The following is an 18,565-nucleotide window of genomic DNA, read 5'->3' on the forward strand; positions in this document are numbered from 1 at the left end:
TGAGAAAACAAAAATAATGTAGTCACTATATGTTATGAGCAACAGACATTAAGAGCATTTTGCTTCAGGGCAAATGTTTATTAAAATTATAAATTGGGTCTATATTAGAAGACTGAATGTTTAGGTGATCGAACACCTTAACATCGATCTTCCAATATCGAAAGCAAAAACCGTCGAACGGACGATTTAACGCAGGGAAAGATTTCCCTTGGCCGTTCGATGGATTTTGCCATTTCCTATACTGTAGAGCGATCTCGGAGTTGGTATATTTAGTTAGGGGGGTGTGGGGAGCACAGCCCCCCCCCCTACTTTGGATGTAAAGTTTTTTTTAGTGGTCAAAGGACGTCTTTCCCTGGGACATTCGCTGTTTTCAGATTCGATATTAGTAGCTCGATGTTTAGGTGTTCGATCTCCTAAACATTCAATCTTTTAATATACACCCTTATAAATTATATAATGAAATTTTCAATCCATTTTATTTAGGCTATTAATTAGGTAACTGCCTAAAGTAGTTGCAGCAGATATTTTTTGTAACCCTACTGTGCAGTGACTGTAGTTTAGGAACCTACAATAAAATGTGAACCACTGAAATATGGGCTGTGTATGTACATTTTGCTGGAGCAACTACATCAGTGATTTCTTATGAAAAGATGAACACCAGAGGGATATTCAGGAAGAATCACAATAAAACCTCAAACGTAAACAGTGTGGTCATTGAAGCATGTTGCTGCCCAATTAGGCTTAGGAATGCATAAATGCTGGAACAAATAAGTGCTCCATAATGAAATTATGCGACTGCAAAAACAGCATTCATCATGCAAGTGCATAGACAGTGCTATGATTGGTCATGTGACTCAGGATCATCAGCATGCAGGATGCACGCCCAATACAATACAGGTTCACATGTGTGCCAAAGTACCAAATACATGCTGGTCAGGCACATTAAGGTGCCCACTCAAGGGCTGCACAGCAAAGTGACAACATGCCTTATATTATAAATAGGAAGGAAAGGGGGTAATTGAACAGTCATAATGGAGGAAAGAGAAGGGGTCACACAAAAGTATAAAGGAAGGGAAGAGTGGCATGGGGGTGGTGGAAGAAGAGCATTTTTGCAGGAGAGCTGCTCTTTTTGTTCTATTTTTTTTTTTTTTGGAGAAAAAGAGCCATGAGGGAATGGAGGCATGGGGAAGGTGTGTACACACAGACAGATTTACAACTGATGAAGCAGAAAATTAGACACTAATCAGGATACGGTGAGTGACACACAAGGAAGGGGAACACCATGATAGGGACTAGGGTGGAGTGAGGACAGTCTGCCATGCTCCTCCATAGGTGGCCCATTGGTTGGGCACAAGCAGGTATTCAACTCTAACAGTCAAGTGAGGATGTGCTCCAGGGTGTCAGTATGAGCGTTGTACCATCTGGACAATTTAATCCTAGAAGAAGAAGAAACAGCAGTCAGCATAGAAATGTATATCAGTTCTAGGGGAAAACGTATTACCTGTCTGAGGATAACACTAAAGGGTATGAATGGCAGATTCACTGCCACAACTGTGTAAGAGAGAAGCATTCTATTAAAATGCAAAACAGTGTATATGGCTAATTACAATGAAGCATTGCTGAAGTGATTAAACTGAAAAAAAATAAAATGCTCATGCTGTGGAAAATGGGTTATGTATATTTGTTATACACACTAGGGCAATGCAGGGGAAACTGGCACAGTTTAGGAAGCTGGCACAAAGAGCATTCTAAACCTGGTAATCCCACCAAAGAATGCATGGCAGTGGCTTGCTACTAAAAAAACTATCACTAGGAAAAGGTCCTCAATGCATTCACCAAGGCCAAGAGCATTCCATTAATGGACTGATAATATCCCAGGATGCCTCCTTAATAGTATGGAACATGACCTGTCATTGCCACTAGACTCACTTTTTAACTGAGGACTGCAGACAGGTTTTGTGCCAAGGGAGAAGTCTGCAACTGTCATTTCACTGCCCACTGCACAAAGGCAGGCCATCTACTAACCCAGATAACTACAGACCCATACGTATAACTAGGCTCATATGCAAGGTCATGGAAATAATTATTATGTAAATAATAAACAGTGACATGGGAAACCTTCAGTCACTGCATGGTTTCATCAAGGGCAGGTCATGCATACTCTTCCTGGAAAACTTCTTTGAGAAGCTCACCAAAGCAATGGAGAAAGGAAAAACAGTGCATGTTGCCTACTTTGGCCTGTCCAAAGCTCTCAACACAATGCCACACTTGGGTATTGTTAGCATGCTCACATAATTAGGTATTAACTCCTGCATCACCAACTAGATAGCCAGCTGGTTCACATACAGAGCCCAATAAATTAGGATAGGGGAGTCTACCTCCACAAGGAGGTCAGTCATCAGCTAAGCCCCTCAGGGCTCAGTGCTGAGGCTGTTCCATTTTGGTATCTATTTTTCTGAAGTCAAAGTCACCATTGAGGTACTCTAAAGCACCATATTTACAGATGACTGGAAACTGTACAGTCAGAGAATCTCCCACTGATATAAATACCCTCCCCCACTGATATAAATACCCTCCAAGAAGGCCTAATAAATGGTATCAGAGCCATGGTCTAAAACTCAATACCAAGAAGTGCATTATAGTATCCTTTTGGAAAACAGCTACCCCTGGAAACTACCACATTGAGAATACAATCCTAAAAGTGACCCAGTGGTCAGGCATCTGGGAAAACATATAGACAGTAACCTAGCCTGCGACCATCATATGTCTACAGTACTAAGGAAATCATTCTATATTGTGCAACTTAATAAGCAAGGGCATGGAATCCAGGCCCAAGGATGCCATTGTCCTGTTGCATTCTGCTCTCATCAGACCATTCATTGAGTACAACACCCCCTTCAGTATGTACCTGACCAGCTATATGCAACAACTCTAGTGTTCACAGAGATTACTCACAAAATGAATACAAGGTGTTAACAACCAGTCCTACAAGGCATGCCACAAACCCCTGTCCCTGTGCTCAGTATTCTACAGGCCGCTGAGAGGTGATCTATGCCTGGCCAAAAAAATCATCCTGCGATCATATTCTGATGAGCCTGCTGCACGTCTGCAAAAGAGACAGCATCAGAATTATCCAATCTGGGGATCTAAACCTTGCCTGCAATATAAATAGGGTATGCAGGAGGGAAAGATATGTGTGTCAGAGACGACCCCTTTTCTAGAACAGGCTTTCACTCCTTGTCAAGCAGAGCTCTTCCTTAACTCAATTCAAGCATTATTTGGAACAGTGGATAGGGAATCAGACATTTACCCCTGGTCTTGCACCTTTGGCTCTAATAGATAGAGGCAGCCTCTAAATGGTTGACCATCCATGCCCAAGTCTACATATACCATAACATTTTTCCTCGGGCCTCTGAAAAAAATGGGCTTCTACACCCTTGGACTTTCCTGGTAATCAAATGCCACTAAATAAATAAATAAAGCACTGGAGTATCAACCTGCAAGACACATTTGGGAAGCATGGGTAAGCTTTAAAAGGCCCTGTAGGGGTTGGTAGCCTTGTAACCACATGTGAAGCTAAAAAAAATGCCTCACTGCAGTAGTACACAGTTTCACTACAATTGTTAAAAACATGGCAACTACATGGATAACTCTCATAGAGTGGGACATTTGCATAGCAGAAATGGATGAAAAATCTTACTGTATAAAGACAATGGACAACTAGGAAGTGACAAAATAACAATATAAAAAAAAGAAAAGAAATAAATGAAAACACAATGGACAATGGTGTGCTAAGTAGGTTAGGCAGAGATACACTTACAAAAGCAGTACAGTATACTTACCCTTCCAACCAGATAGTCTGGTCTAGATACTCCGATTTTATAACCTGCTGCAAAATATTAATAACATATGAATTTATTTATTTTATTTATTTATTTAACATTTGTTGACCAGGAAACTCTGACTAGAACAGAGTATATTTTCAGCAGAGACCCAGGAAGAGATGGTCTATGTGTTATCCCTGGGGTTCACAGATGGGCTATGTACTATCCCTGTGGTTCACAGATGGTCTATGTGCTGTTGCTGGGGTTCACAGATGGTCTATGTGCTGTTGCTGGGGTTCACAGATGGTCTATGTGCTGTTGCTGGGGTTCACAGAAGGACTATGTGCTGTCCCTGGGGTTCACATATGGTCTATGTGCTGTCACTGGGGTTCACAGAAGGTCTAATATGCTGCCTCTGGGGTTCCCAGATGGTCTATGTGCTGTCTCTGGGGTTCACAGATGGCCTATATGCTGTCCCTGGGATTCACAGATGGTCTATATGCTGTCCCTAGGGTTCACATATGGTCTATGTGCTGTCCCTGGGGTTCAGTATATTCATGCAGGAGCTGTTTATGCATGAGATCACTCGCTGCCCTGCCAAGCACTGCCATACATTAGCCTTATGCATGGAAACATCATTGTTGTTTCCAGTAGATGATGGCCAAACACTATGCTGTTGGCACTGGCACATGGGACAGCGAGCATGTCTGAAATGCCCACACCTGGCATACAGTGGCAGAGTGTCAGAACAGTTAGGGCTTAGCATTGCACAAGATTATACCCACCACAGGGATAGTAAGGGTAGTTCTGTGGCAGGTGTTGGCTGACTTGGATGGTGATGTGTACAGACACCAATTCATGTTGGTACCTACAGGTGTACCTAAGCTGTCATGGCACCAACTGTGGGGCAGTACCTGGAAAACTTTAACCAACAGGAGACTGAGGTGCTGCTGTGGACCCTAAGCAGTTTGGTAATAGAATCCTGGATTAGAATAAGGCAAGGAAGGCCTTCCAGGACCAAGTGTAGCAGGAAGTAGTGTGCTCCATATGGGTGGGCACAACTGGACAGTGCTGCAGCTGTTGCAGGGTCACTGTCATGATCCTCTGTGTTGAGACTAGGGTCCAAGACATAGCTTCAGTAGGTTGCCCATTGGAGATGCACTCCTAAGACTTGACCAGCTGGATGACACTAAGGATTTCCTTTCTATTCCTCACTGATGACATTGAGAGGGCAATTATATCTGGTGGATTCTGTTATGTATGATTGCACACCTGCACCACCTCAGTAACGTATGATCATCCTAACCCTTCCCCTCCCCCATTCCTAACCCTATGTCTTACCTTTAAAAAACTTCTCATAACACTGCCACCACATAAGACAAAATCAGACACACAAACATGCACAAACACACACTACCAACACTTGGTCTGTCCCTTTACTTGACCCCAACCCTAAAACCTAAAATACACACACTCACACACAAACATATGAAACCTGTCACTCCACCTATTCTGTACCCTAACCCTAACATCCAAAAACATGCACAAACACTCAAACTCTCTACAAAACCAACTCACATGTGTTGATGAAACATACCATCAACATTTTGGATGTTCAGCTATCCAAACTTTCTATGTTCTATACCACCCCTAGCATTTACTAACCAAACATATGTTTGGCAAAATGCAGTGGAACAAATTACAGGTAGATTAGGTATTGCAGCCCAGCTTATCAGGATTGCCTGTGTGTATGTTCGCAATGCCCTAGGTGAGTAGTGGCAAATATCACTCATGTAGGACATTGTCTAGCACAACAGCCCAGTGCACTTGCCTGGTGCACTCACACATGGCTGCCTGTATTAACTTCAACCAAGAGTATCAAGGTTGCAAATGCGAACACCGCAAGCAAAGATTATGACTGCTCATTATGTCTCTGTGGTGTAGCTGGGGAGCTGTGTGTCAGGACATATGAAAAGGTTATTATCTGCACACTGTAGTCAAACTTACCACTCCTCTTTTCTGTTACCGAGGAACATCAAGCCTGAAAATGAAACAACCTGCACTGGAAGGTATCCATATAGTCATAGAATATGCATGTTCTTGGCATGCAGCAGTCTGATACATGGTGGTGGTGGGAGGCACGATTGTATTAGTATAGAAAGTGCATTCACAGGTGCAAATGGGAGAGGATGTTGCATGGAAAGTCTGAATGTGTTCTGATATAGAGGGTGACAATAATGGCAACATGCACATTGTACACACTGACTGCACAGTAAAACTCTCAGAAATGCTAACAGTGAAGGGAATGTTTCCAACCCCCCAGCTGAGGGGCTTTGCAGGCACAGGATGGAACTTCCTGTTCACATAGGTTTAGTGAAAAACATCCCATCTGTGTGAGTTCCACACTTAAAACACAGTTAGCACCAATGCAAGCAGCATCCAAGGGCTACATGAATTCTGAGGAGTGCACACATGTCATTGGAGAGAGGCATATTGGTGGCAGATAGTGTCCTGAGGCTTACTACTACCCTGCAGATGTCCTTTCATTGATATGTACTCCTGTCTAACCATAGCATAGTGGTGGTCATCTATCTGGGAGTACCACACAACAACATTCTTACATACAACCAACATGCAATGCCATCCCCTTGATCACATGCCTCTAAATCTGACACAGCTGAGATGCATGGTACACACTGCCAACATTCCACCCCTGCAAGATCTACAACATCACCTGAGGACATGCTGACTGATATCCACAACCCACAACGACATGTATTCTTACCTTATGCACCATCCATGACCCTTCCAGCTATGGTAGCTATGCTACCTATGTGACTGTGCACTCTGTCTGTGCAAATGATGATGACAGTGTCCTGCCCATCTCACTGTCTAATGTGAGAATGGTAATATCTGATGGACATTATGGCCAAACAATGCCATGCAATGCACAGCCTACATGTGTAAATGCATGCATCACTTCTGTTCTGTGTTTGTCTTGTTATAGTCCATAGTTGTTCATAGGTTCATAGGTTCATAGGGTGGTACTAGGCTATTAGCTCTAGGGCCTATACAAGCCTAGCCATAACAATTCCCTGGCTATTTCTTCCCAGACTTTTTACTTCTCTGGGCCCCTGTCTAGCAGGGTGACTGACGTGATCCTCGGGGTGAATTTCCTTTCTCCCATCCAGTCGTCAAGGTTCCTTTTGAAGAGGGCTAAAGAGGCACTCTGCTTGACATGTATGGCAATCTATTCCAGAGTCTGGGGAGTCTCTGAGTCAGGAACCTATCCCTCCAGCATGTTTTGTTTATTGTGATGACAAGGTTTAGATCCCTGGAGCATGTGGCTCTGAGGGATTGGGATTTCTTTAAGTGTAGCATGCCCAACAGCTCTGTGTTTGACATGGCCTTGTATGTTAAGCAGAGATCGCCTCTGAGTAGACGATATGTGACAGAGTATAGCTGGAGTTTTTTAAGGCGGTCAGCGTAGGGCATCTGCTTTAGGCCTGTGATTCTTTTAGTCAGGTATTTATGCAGCCTTTCCAGTTCTTGCAGATGTCTTGAGAGGTACATACTAAACAGGGCATTGTATTCTATAATGGGTCTAATGAGGGATGAGTACAGTCGGACAATGACATCCTTTTTTCTAGATGAAAAGCCCTTAGTGATGAGGTGTGCCACATAGAAGGATTTCCTGACTGTTGTGGCGATGTGGTTATAGAAGGTGAGACCACTGTCCACCTGTGTCCCTAAGTCTCTTATCACACTTTCGGTGTTTAGTGTACTGCCACCTATATGGTAATTCACAGATACATGTTTTTTCCCAAAGGGGATAACTATACGTTTCATGGCATTGAGCTTGAGCCCATGACTCTGGCACCAAGCATATGTTTCTGCAAGGCCCTTTTGTAGAGTATCCACATCATTTGGGGATTCAATAATGGCTCCCAGTTTGCAGTCATCTGTGAACTTTGTTAGCCAGAGTCCCTTAGTGTTGGCCTGTACTTCAGATCAAACTGTAGATCAAATGCCTTTTCTTTGTCAGTGCTATGATGTATTGCACCTACCTTTGCCATGCATGGGGACTTGCTGTGGTCTTACCATATGATGACCCCTCATCCAGCTCCTCTTCTGCTGCTGCAGGAATGTCAGGCAGTGGAACGGTCTCCCCTTGCAGTAACTGTTTTTGTATCACCATGTTAGGTACTATGTATAAAACAACATATTTCTTGGTTCACATCTCCATGGCATACTGCAGTGCACCACCCAGGATATCCAAGCATCAGAAGCAACTCTCCAGGGACATGCTCAATGATGCCCCATGTCTATGTCAGTGTGGCATTATGTTTCATTTCTACTACTGTCTCAGGGCTGTGTATCAGGGTCAACAGCTAGGTTCCAAGGCATGTGTGATATCACCTGCAACATGCAACAGTAAGCACAATTATGAGTGTCCTGTTAAGCATCTTAACGGAGCTGGACTTTTGCGGCCTTTAGTGTTAACAATTTATGCACCTACAAACTAGAGCTCCTTGTTAAACTCCTTACTCAACATGCTGAAATAGGTCACACATGTCAGTTGTGGGAATCATGGTAAATGGCTGAATGGTTCACAGAAACAATGTATGTAATACTCTGTGCATGGAAACATCATATGTAATGACTTGTGCACCAACAATGTATATAATACCATGTGCACCATTGCTCATAAGAAAAAATGCCATGCACTGTTGAAAACATTATTTATTCACATAAAGGCAATCACATTCATATCTCATAACATTTCCAAAGAGGCTACAACAGACAAAAGTAAAATGCACAATTTCCCCTATAAATAGTCTCTCAATCACATGATATGATCATATGACAATGTGATAAAAATAAGAAGCATTCATATGTGTGTGTGGTGTGTGTTTGTGTGTATAAACAGACAGACAGATAGCTAGATAGATAGATACATACATACATACATAGATACATAGATAAATACATACATACATACATGGGAGCACAACTTTTCCTTCAAAATGAATGACTGACTTCCAGTAGAGCTGGTTCAGTTGATCGAGATCAGCTGATCAAAATATACCAGCTTTTATCAAGATTGAGGCACAGTGGGGATCGGGGAGCATGCTCTTGCCTCCTCTGTAATACAATCTTGGAGTTAGTTTATATAATTATATAATTAGTAGGTGGTGAGGGAAGGGGGCTGCATCCTTTGTGGAGTGATGTTTTAGTTTTTGACAATTAGGTTTCAATCATTTTAAGATCAATTAATTGTTGTTTTGACAGAAGATAATGCATATATATATATATATATATATATATATATATATATATATATATATATATATATATATATATACATACACACACACACACACACACACACACACACAGACATATATATATATATATATATATATATATATATATATATATATATATATATAGCTTGCTTTTCAAAACACATCTAAATTAATATACTTATGGATATGTTGTAGACGTATGGCATTAACAATTACTCACCATTTTATTCTCTGTATTTGTATATTATCTTTTTCACCTCCTCAGTTGTCCAAAGACTCTTGAGAATTTTTAAAAATCTCACATTATATAGTGTCAATGTAAAGAGCAATAATCATGTTTTTAACCTAGTTGTGTACAAATGTTCATATACAGCTTCCTCAAGGGTTTCCCATCATAGACAGCTTCACAACATACACATACTACATAATCCTTTTGAACATATGTCCTGTTTTTGATGGAACTTTAATAATGTGGCCCATTTGTTACATACCTACAACAGCTACAGAGTTTACATCTGAAGGTATCTTTTTATTATACATTTCCATTAAAGTGTTAAGTTTGAATTAGAACCATAGTCTGGAATTTCTCATATGTGTTTTAGATCTTTACCATGTTCAGTAATGACAGAAACATTGTCATTCTCCAACCAGATAAACATTTGTAAATAATCCATCTTATTTTTAAGACATCTGGCATTTAGCAAAGCCATCTTTTATCTTTTATCATGTGTGTTTTTCATTTCATTTTGTCTTGGAATTTGATTTGAAGATGAATAAAAATACTCAATGAAGATTAAAAATGTTATGTTTAGTACTTTTATTCATTTGGAATAGAGGTGACACCATTCCTAGGCAAAACATTCTGGTACATTACACATCTCATTCCAGACCAACAACCAGTGGCTTACCCATGACTCTGTGTCACAAGGCATTGACTGGACACCAGTATTTTATTTTCATATTTAGATGCAACATAAGGCATGGGGAGGGGAATATTTCATTAAACAGATATGTTTTCCAGTGCTTGCCAGGATATTCAGCCAATGCACTATACTGTTATGCATAAATAAGAGAGCATTTTATACAGTGCATTTCAGTATGAACAATGTTCATATCATGATTAGCTTTATCCTTTTTAAAACCTATTTGAAATTCCCCTAAATTTGGGCACAGAGAAGTACAGTGTTTCCATAGAATCCTTAAAAAGTCAAGAGATACAAGTATCTAATTTTTCCCTTTGAGGTTGCCATTTTTTATATCCTCCTTATGGGGGGTTGACTCTGTTTTTTTTAACACCTTTAGTAAATTACCACTTAAGACATGGGCAAAGAAACATTTATGCAAGCGAAACAAAGATGTTCCCAATTAAAAACATTATTCATCACCTATATTCTTTTCTATAATTATAATCAATCCAACGTTACATAAATTGCTCAATTTCTGCCTTCCCTTAAACCTCATTCCTCCTCCAAACATTATTATGTATGTATTGTTCCCACAATTTCCATTTTTTATTTGAAATTTGCTCCTACCATTTTCTAAAGATCTGACTTCCAGGTTTAGACTTTGATTTCCATTTTCTGATAATTGTTTTTTTGGCAGCCCTACAGAATTAAACATTAAAATTTACAAGACCTTACTATAAATAGGAAAATCAGATCTTGCATCCCAGATTAAAAAAAAAATAAAAAACATTCCTTATTTGGACCAATTTGCTCATCCAATATTTCTGACAGAGTACTCTGTAGGGAATTCTTAAAGTCTATAAATGCAGTACACTCACAAAACATATATTCTCAATTATGTCTTTCTTCCACGTTACACCCCCAATATTTCACATCTACTTGAGGAAAAATTCTTTGGAGTCTGCTCGGGGTATAAAAATACCTATGCAACCACTTCCTAGAAAAGTCCTAATTATTCTAGAATTACTTGAACATTTGGGAGCAATACATATGCCATCCCATTGCTTTCCTTGTGAATTACTTATCCAAACTCTCTTTCCAGTCCTTTCTAACCTCCTCTGATTGATCACTATTGTTATAATATAGTATTTTATATGTTCTGCTAATTATCCCTTTTTTAACAGTAGGTCTTTACAGATTCAATTAAAGACTCTACCAGGGCAGGTGTTGTACTTAGGATTCTCTGATCTCTTTCTGTTTGGCTATGCTTTGATATCAATCACCGATAGGGAAGATCATCTCTGGCCTGCAGTGCAAATGTTTTCTTGGATTCTTCACATTCTATTTCCTTTCCCTCTTATGCTGTTTGCTCCCAGTACATTAGTTTCTTTGCCAGTTTTTCTCTAGTAAATTCCAGTCTCCTCTTACCTATTTCCTGTCCCACTAATTGCAGTTATCCCTATTTGCAAAATCTCCTTTCTCCATTCTCATGTTGGCTTACTTCTTAGAATACCTTTCACTACTTTATTAGTATAATATTCTGTTGGCTGTTGATATTCTCCTTAAGGGTCTGTATCTGAAATCCTACTCTCTCCTTATTTCTTGAATTCCCTCCTACTTCATCATAATCTCTTTCCACTTTGAATTATTGCTTTACCCTTGTGCTATGCATATGAGCCTTATATGTGTAGCTCTGAAATAGCCCTTCAGATCAGGCAATTCTAAACCACCTTGTTCTATTGCAAGGACTTACCTATCCTTCAGCTCTTTATTAATTATTAATGTCCACAACTTCTTCCCTGGTTGATTAATATATTCCTGACTTGTATGTAAAACTGAAGGGATTTAAAACATTTTCACTGCTTGTATCTTGCTATCCACATCCATAAACAAGAGCTTCCAGTTTCTTACTTTTTACTTTTTGTATTATACTTTTAGTCTCTTCCCACATATTCTCATCTGCCACAACATAAACCTTTTAAATCCATACTCCTAGATATTTCATTTCATTGTGTCCCCATAAATGTGGGTATTGCTGAATGAATTCATGTGTAGGTGCACAATTTACAGCTATAGTCTTTGTTTTATCCTCACTAACCTCACATCCTGAAAAGACTCAAAACTGTCTCAGAATATTTCACAACACTGGGGTATTCTTTTCTAGTTTTATCAGGTACAAAATAATATTCTCTGCAAATATCACCACCTCTATTTGACCACAATATCAACTATATTCCCAAATTTCTGAGTCTGTTATCCTCCTTGACAATGGCTCTAAATATAATGAACACACCAAAAGGAAAGGAAGACAGCTCTTCTTGGCTCCCCTGTTCAGATACACTCCATCAGAGAGGAACCCTCCCACATTAACGCTTTCTTCTGATCTGTCATATATCTCCATAATTAACTTTATTATAATACCAGGGAATGCAAATGCTTCCATTGCCTTATTCATAACATCCCAGCTTACTCTGTCAAATGCTTTCTCTGCATCAAGACCTACCAAAAACAATTGTATTTTCTTAGATTCTGCTTTCTTCTGGATCATCATTGCACTATTAATGTTATCAAATGTTTGCCTCCTCTCCACATAGCAACACTGATCCATATCTATCAATTTTTGAAACACTTTTGCCTTTCTGCTATTATAGACATAAAACACTTTGCAATTGTGATTTAAAATTGAAATGGGTCTGATTTACTGCCTTTAGGTATCACAGCCACCACAGCTTTCTACCAGGATGTTGATGCTTCCCCTCCTTTTAAAATACTGCTAAACAAAACCTTCCAGATCTGTATCACTCTCTTCCTTCCTAGCTTCCAAACTTCCTCTTGTTATAGGCTCCCTATGTTTGGCAACAACACTTTCTGCTTTATGTTACCTAAGTCATTGTGCTAGAAGTTTTTTTTGCTCTGGAGTTATTATGAAAAAAAAAGTTACTTAAAAGCAATCTTTCTAAACTCACACTCATTATCCAGATACTCTCTTATTGACTAGCACTGTGCAGTTGAAACTCTTCGTTTTCTGATATAGTCCATTTCTTCTGCAGGATTTTAACCTTTGACAGATCCTCTAAATAATTCTTGTTACTCCTTAACCACATATTTTTCTTTTATTTCTGCCCTATTTTTAAACTCCACTTTCATTTTATCTCATTCACTAGCTAAAACTTCTGAATAAATTTCTGTCTTCCGTTATAACTCTTGAATAATTTCCACTTCCCATTCCTTAAATTCCTCTCGTTTTAACAGGTAGATGGGGAAGTGCCAGTATTTCATTTTTACTTCATTCCATTGCATTTTTATCTTTATTGTTATTGGCACATGATCTAAAATAGTTATTAGATGTGTGTCAAAGGTTTGAATTAAATGCATATGTACCAGTGAAATACTTATCTGTCCTGAGTCTTAAAATGAAATTTTATTCAACTTTTTTCAGTTAAAGCTACTATATCACCCCCTCTTAGGTTTTTCTTAATTACTTGCACAGCAACAAAACAAAACTGAGATGTTCACTTTTCTCAGTAATATGTTTTGTATATAACTGTGAATTCTTTATGTTCCAAACTAATATGAATAGTGTTGCCAGTATGATATGTTATCATTCCACCTATTACATACGACAACTTTTTAAAATGTCTATTTCCAGCTTTTGCTTTACATGCACCCATTAATGTCAGGTAGGTTGATCCTTTATACAGCTGTTTTTTTGCCATCTCCATTTGAACCTGTGCCACATTTTATAAGCCTTTTTAATGAGAATCAAAAACACCCTCATAACCTACTAAAAGAAACACACAAAACTAAGTGAATCTTAAATAATGAAGTCTAACCCTCCTAATAGGAACAACTACCCCAAATTGACAACTGAATCCACAGGCATTACCTCACCTAAAATTAAGGTTATACATGCTAAGGGGCATGTCATAGTCTGTGTTCCTACTTACATTCATTTATGTATTTTCTTTTATTATCTTTATTCCCTTCCCAGGTGTGAAAAACAGCTTGTATGCTTTCAGAAAACATTAACTTTTTGCTTTATAAAAAGTGCACTTGCTATCTTTAAATACTATTAAATTACATACTATTCTAGTTAATGCATTGAAATATTTGAGTACCAGGAAAGCTGCTATTTCTTATTCACTTCCAGTAATTTCATACTTACTTTTTTCTAAGTTGTTTGCCATTGTACCATGTAATTTTATGTTTCTGTCAGCAAACATTATCCAGACCTCTTGAGATTTATTGCCTTCACATGTAGTTAACTCATCTCTATGGAAACCTAAGAGCAGAATATACAGCTGTCTTGAGCTGCAGACTTCTCAACTTGCACTGAACATTTATTTTCTAAAAGAAGACTTTTCATCACATTCACAGTGTTCTCTTATTTTTAAAGCCCACTTGTGTACACAAAAATTGTTATTAGAAAATCCAAAGGCATTAATCCAGACATTTGCCTATGGACAAGTAATAAACAGCTCAGTTCTACATACTTCCAACACAAACACTTCCACTCCTATTTACTTTTCTCGGCACTGCAAACAACATTCACACAATTTACTTTGAAATACATGAATCCTACCCTCAACAGTAAAACCTTCCTTACCCTTTATTTCACGTTTTACTACACAAGCTGACACATTACCTTCACCATTACACGTAATGTCTGCCACATCTCTTTATTACAATTTCCATCTTTTAAAAGGGATACCATATTCAAACTCTACAGAATAGGTAACTTAGTTTTGATGTTATCAGACTTGATATTCTGAACATTCAGTATTTTAAGAATTCAACATTCTGGTCTCAGTTTTCTGGGTTTCAGTAATCTGACATTTTGTTATTTCAGCGTAGACCCATAGACCCATATATGGATATATAGATAGACAGATATAGATTTATATCTATAGATATAGATAAAGATATATAGGCATATATATAGATATACATTCTGTTTTTAAAAGAGCAATACTTTTGAATGAGTAGTGAAGGCATTCTATGCTTTTCTTACAAATAAAGAAGAGCAGGAATATTTCCATAGCTATAATTGGCTGATTAAATTTTAACTACACAATAGCAGTTAAATGTTTAAAGAAATTAGGAAAGGAAAAGGCATTTATATATATATATCCATAATTCTAACAGAAGTTCATCTTTGCATGAGATTTTTGTGAGAGGTGATTGGTTGCATTCAAGGTGATTCTTTTCAGTTTTGCACTAACAAGATCACAATATGTATAATCCTAACTTAGGAAAAGAAGTATCACCATAATGCTGGGACTGTGTAACAAAAGTTATATTTAGGGAATGCGTATAAAAAGTATGGCAAAAATATTCATACAGTATGGTTAATACAAGACAGAATTTTCTACATAGTGACTGAAGCTTACCTACTTATTAAAAATGCCAGACACATTACTTTAGACCTTATGATATCTTCATAGGTTCATAGTTACATACTAGGCTAATGATGCCGTGCAACCCCAATGTGACCCATAAATTTGATTTATATAAGTGATAATTTACTGACTGTCTCTGTCCATCACAGACATAGGTGCCAGACCAGGGGGTGAATTTCTAATTACCCATCCATTCGTCCAAGTTGTGATTAAATATGGATAGGGAGGAACTCTGCTTCACATGGATGGGGAACCTGTTCCAGAAAATCAGAATTATCTTTGAAATATATCTGGGTCTCCATCATGTCCTATTTATGTCACAAGTAAAATTTAGGCCTTTTAATCTAGTATTTCTGATGTGGTTTGTTTTGTGAATGAGCAAAATGTTCACTAAAACAAGGTCCAAGGATACCTTAAATATCAGGCAAAGATCACCTCTCAAAAGTCTGTATGATATGGAGTATGCGACAGAGCAATGAAGCGATCATAATGGGACATTGTGTTTACGCCCTATATTTTTTTGTAAGAAACCTTTGTGGATGTTCCAGTTGCTGCATGTGTCTGGTCAGGTACATACCAAAAGGGCATTATACTCTATGATGGGTCTAATAAGGGCCAAGCACATTCGTACAATGACCTCTCTGCACCAAGATGACTAGTGAATCAACTTAGGATCATAGGATCATAGGAGGTTACTAGGCTAATGACTTTAGGGCCCTTACAAGCATATCCAAGCTTTATCTTTATTTCCATGATCAGCAACTATCACCCCTGTCCAAGAGGGACATAGGTGGAACTCCTGGGGTGAATTTACGGCTACCCATCCAATCATCAAGATTGCGTTTGAAAAGGGTCAATGAGGTGCTCTGCTTGACATGAAGCAGGAGTCAGTTTCCAAGGTGTGGTAACCCCTGAGAGACAGATCTGTCCCTCCAGCAGGTTCTATTAATGTCACATACCAGCTTAAGGCGATTAGAGCGAGTGACCTGTGTACCATTTGACTTATGGATATGCAGCATTTCCAGTAAAGCAGGGTCAAAGATTGTCTTATATGCAAGGCAGAGATTGCCTCTGAGTAGTCTGTATAAAACAGAATAAAGTGACAGTGATTTCAGATATTCCTCATAGCACAGATGTTGAAGACTTTGAATTTTTCTTGTGAGGAACCTCTGTGGTCTCTCCAATTGTTACAGGTGCTTGGAAAGATACATTCTAAATGAGGCATTGTACTCAATTATTGGCCTGATGAGGAAAGACAGGGAGGTTATAACTTTTTTTCTGGAGGCAATGCCCTTACTTATGAGATGGGCAATATAGACTGCTCTTCTTACCACTGTGGAGACATGGGGGTCAAAGGTAAGGTTGCTGTCAACCTATGTGCCCATGTCTCTCACCACTGAGTGCATGCTTAGGGTGTTGATATTGATGTGGTAGTTAGCAGTAACATCACTCTTATCAAAATGGATGATAATACATTTTCTGTATTGAGTTTAAGGCCATGACTTTGACACCAATCATGTGTGTTTGTAAGACCCTCTTGTAGGATGTTGACATTGTTTGGAGATTCTATGACCACTTCCAGTCTGCAGTTATCAGCAAACTTTGTCACCCACAGACCTTAAGGTTTTTGCTTGCACTTTGGAGAAATAGATTCCAAACAGTAAAGGTCCCAGGACTGATCCCTGTGTAACACTACAGGTTACAGGTCTGCTGTTGGAATTGGATTCCCCTATTTGATTATATGGGTTCTATCAGTGAGCCAGTTAGTGACCCATTTAATGATATGCTTGTTGATATAGCTGGGTGAGTCTGTCAATTATGCCTGAGTGGGAGATAGTGTCAAAAGCCTTGGCTAAGTCTAGATACACTGTATGCAGAGATTTCCTTTCATCAAGGGCCTTGTTGACTGTCTTGAAGAAGTCCACCAGGTTTAACAGGCATGATATCCCTTTGACATATCAAACTGAGTAGGATTCTGTACACCCCTCACTGCTGCCAGTGGCGAGGATTGAGGCTCCTTGATTACTTGGCCAGTGCAAGGGTGTCACATATTAATTAGTTAGCAGTGGTGGGATATCCACATCACAAATTAATTGGTTGGCAGTGGGTTATCCACATCACATATTAATTGACTTGTAGTGGTGCATATTGAATTCCTGTAGTCTGTGTACAGTTGTCACTGAAGGTGTTTACACTCTCACTCAGCTATGCAGTGAACATTCAGAGTTTATATCACAATTGTTTCATTTTTTGTTCGCTTATTTAGTCAGGGAGAGCAGACAAGCATGTCAGCTGAGGAGTATGGTAAGCTGACAGGGAGCCAGTTGGCTGAAATGTGCAAGGCTAAAATACTGGTGCATGCCAACCTGGCTAAAGCAGACATAATTGCAGCTTTAATCACAGCTGCATCATAGAATAGCAACCAGGAGGACAATCAGACTGGCCGTGGAGATGTACAACTCTCAGAAAATGGACCGCTCAAGCTTTTCACAGAGAACTTAAAAATCTGTCTGGAGTTAAAGAGACTTGAGCTGGAGGCCAAACATTTGGAAATAGAAGCAGCAGAAAAACTGAGACGTTTCGAGGCAGTGGAAAATGAAAAAGTGTAATGGCTGGAGGCTGAGGAGAAGGACAGGCAGAGGCAACATGAAAAGGAGATGCTGACTCTTTGTCAGAGTCATGGAGGTAATGGGGAAGGGAATAACTGAACCCCAGAAGCAACAAAGGTCGGTAAATTTCTTCCACAATTTACAGAGGGGCATAATTTTGATAGTTTCATTCATATGTTTGAGAGGGTATGTAAACAGTATAATGTTGACCAAGGACTCTGAGTATGGTTCTTACCCCTCTTACTCCATGGTAAAGCTGTAACGGTTATTTCTAAATGGTCGGATACCGATTGTTTAAATTATAATACTGTAAAAAACTGTTTGTTAGAACATTTTAAGTTAACACCTGAAGCTTATAGGAAAAGGTTTCTTGAGTATAGATGCAAGGCAGATGAAAGTGTGTGTGAATATATTGCTGAACTAAGCACTTATTTTCATAGTTGGGTGAGTGGATGCGAGGTCACCACTTTTGAAGGGCTGGCAGACCTTTTGGTGAGGGAAGAAGCCCTTAGCACTTTG

Source organism: Protopterus annectens, chromosome 11.part0 (genome assembly GCF_019279795.1).
Source record: "Protopterus annectens isolate FY-2018-M chromosome 11.part0, PAN1.0, whole genome shotgun sequence".
NCBI lineage: Eukaryota > Metazoa > Chordata > Ceratodontiformes > Protopteridae > Protopterus > Protopterus annectens.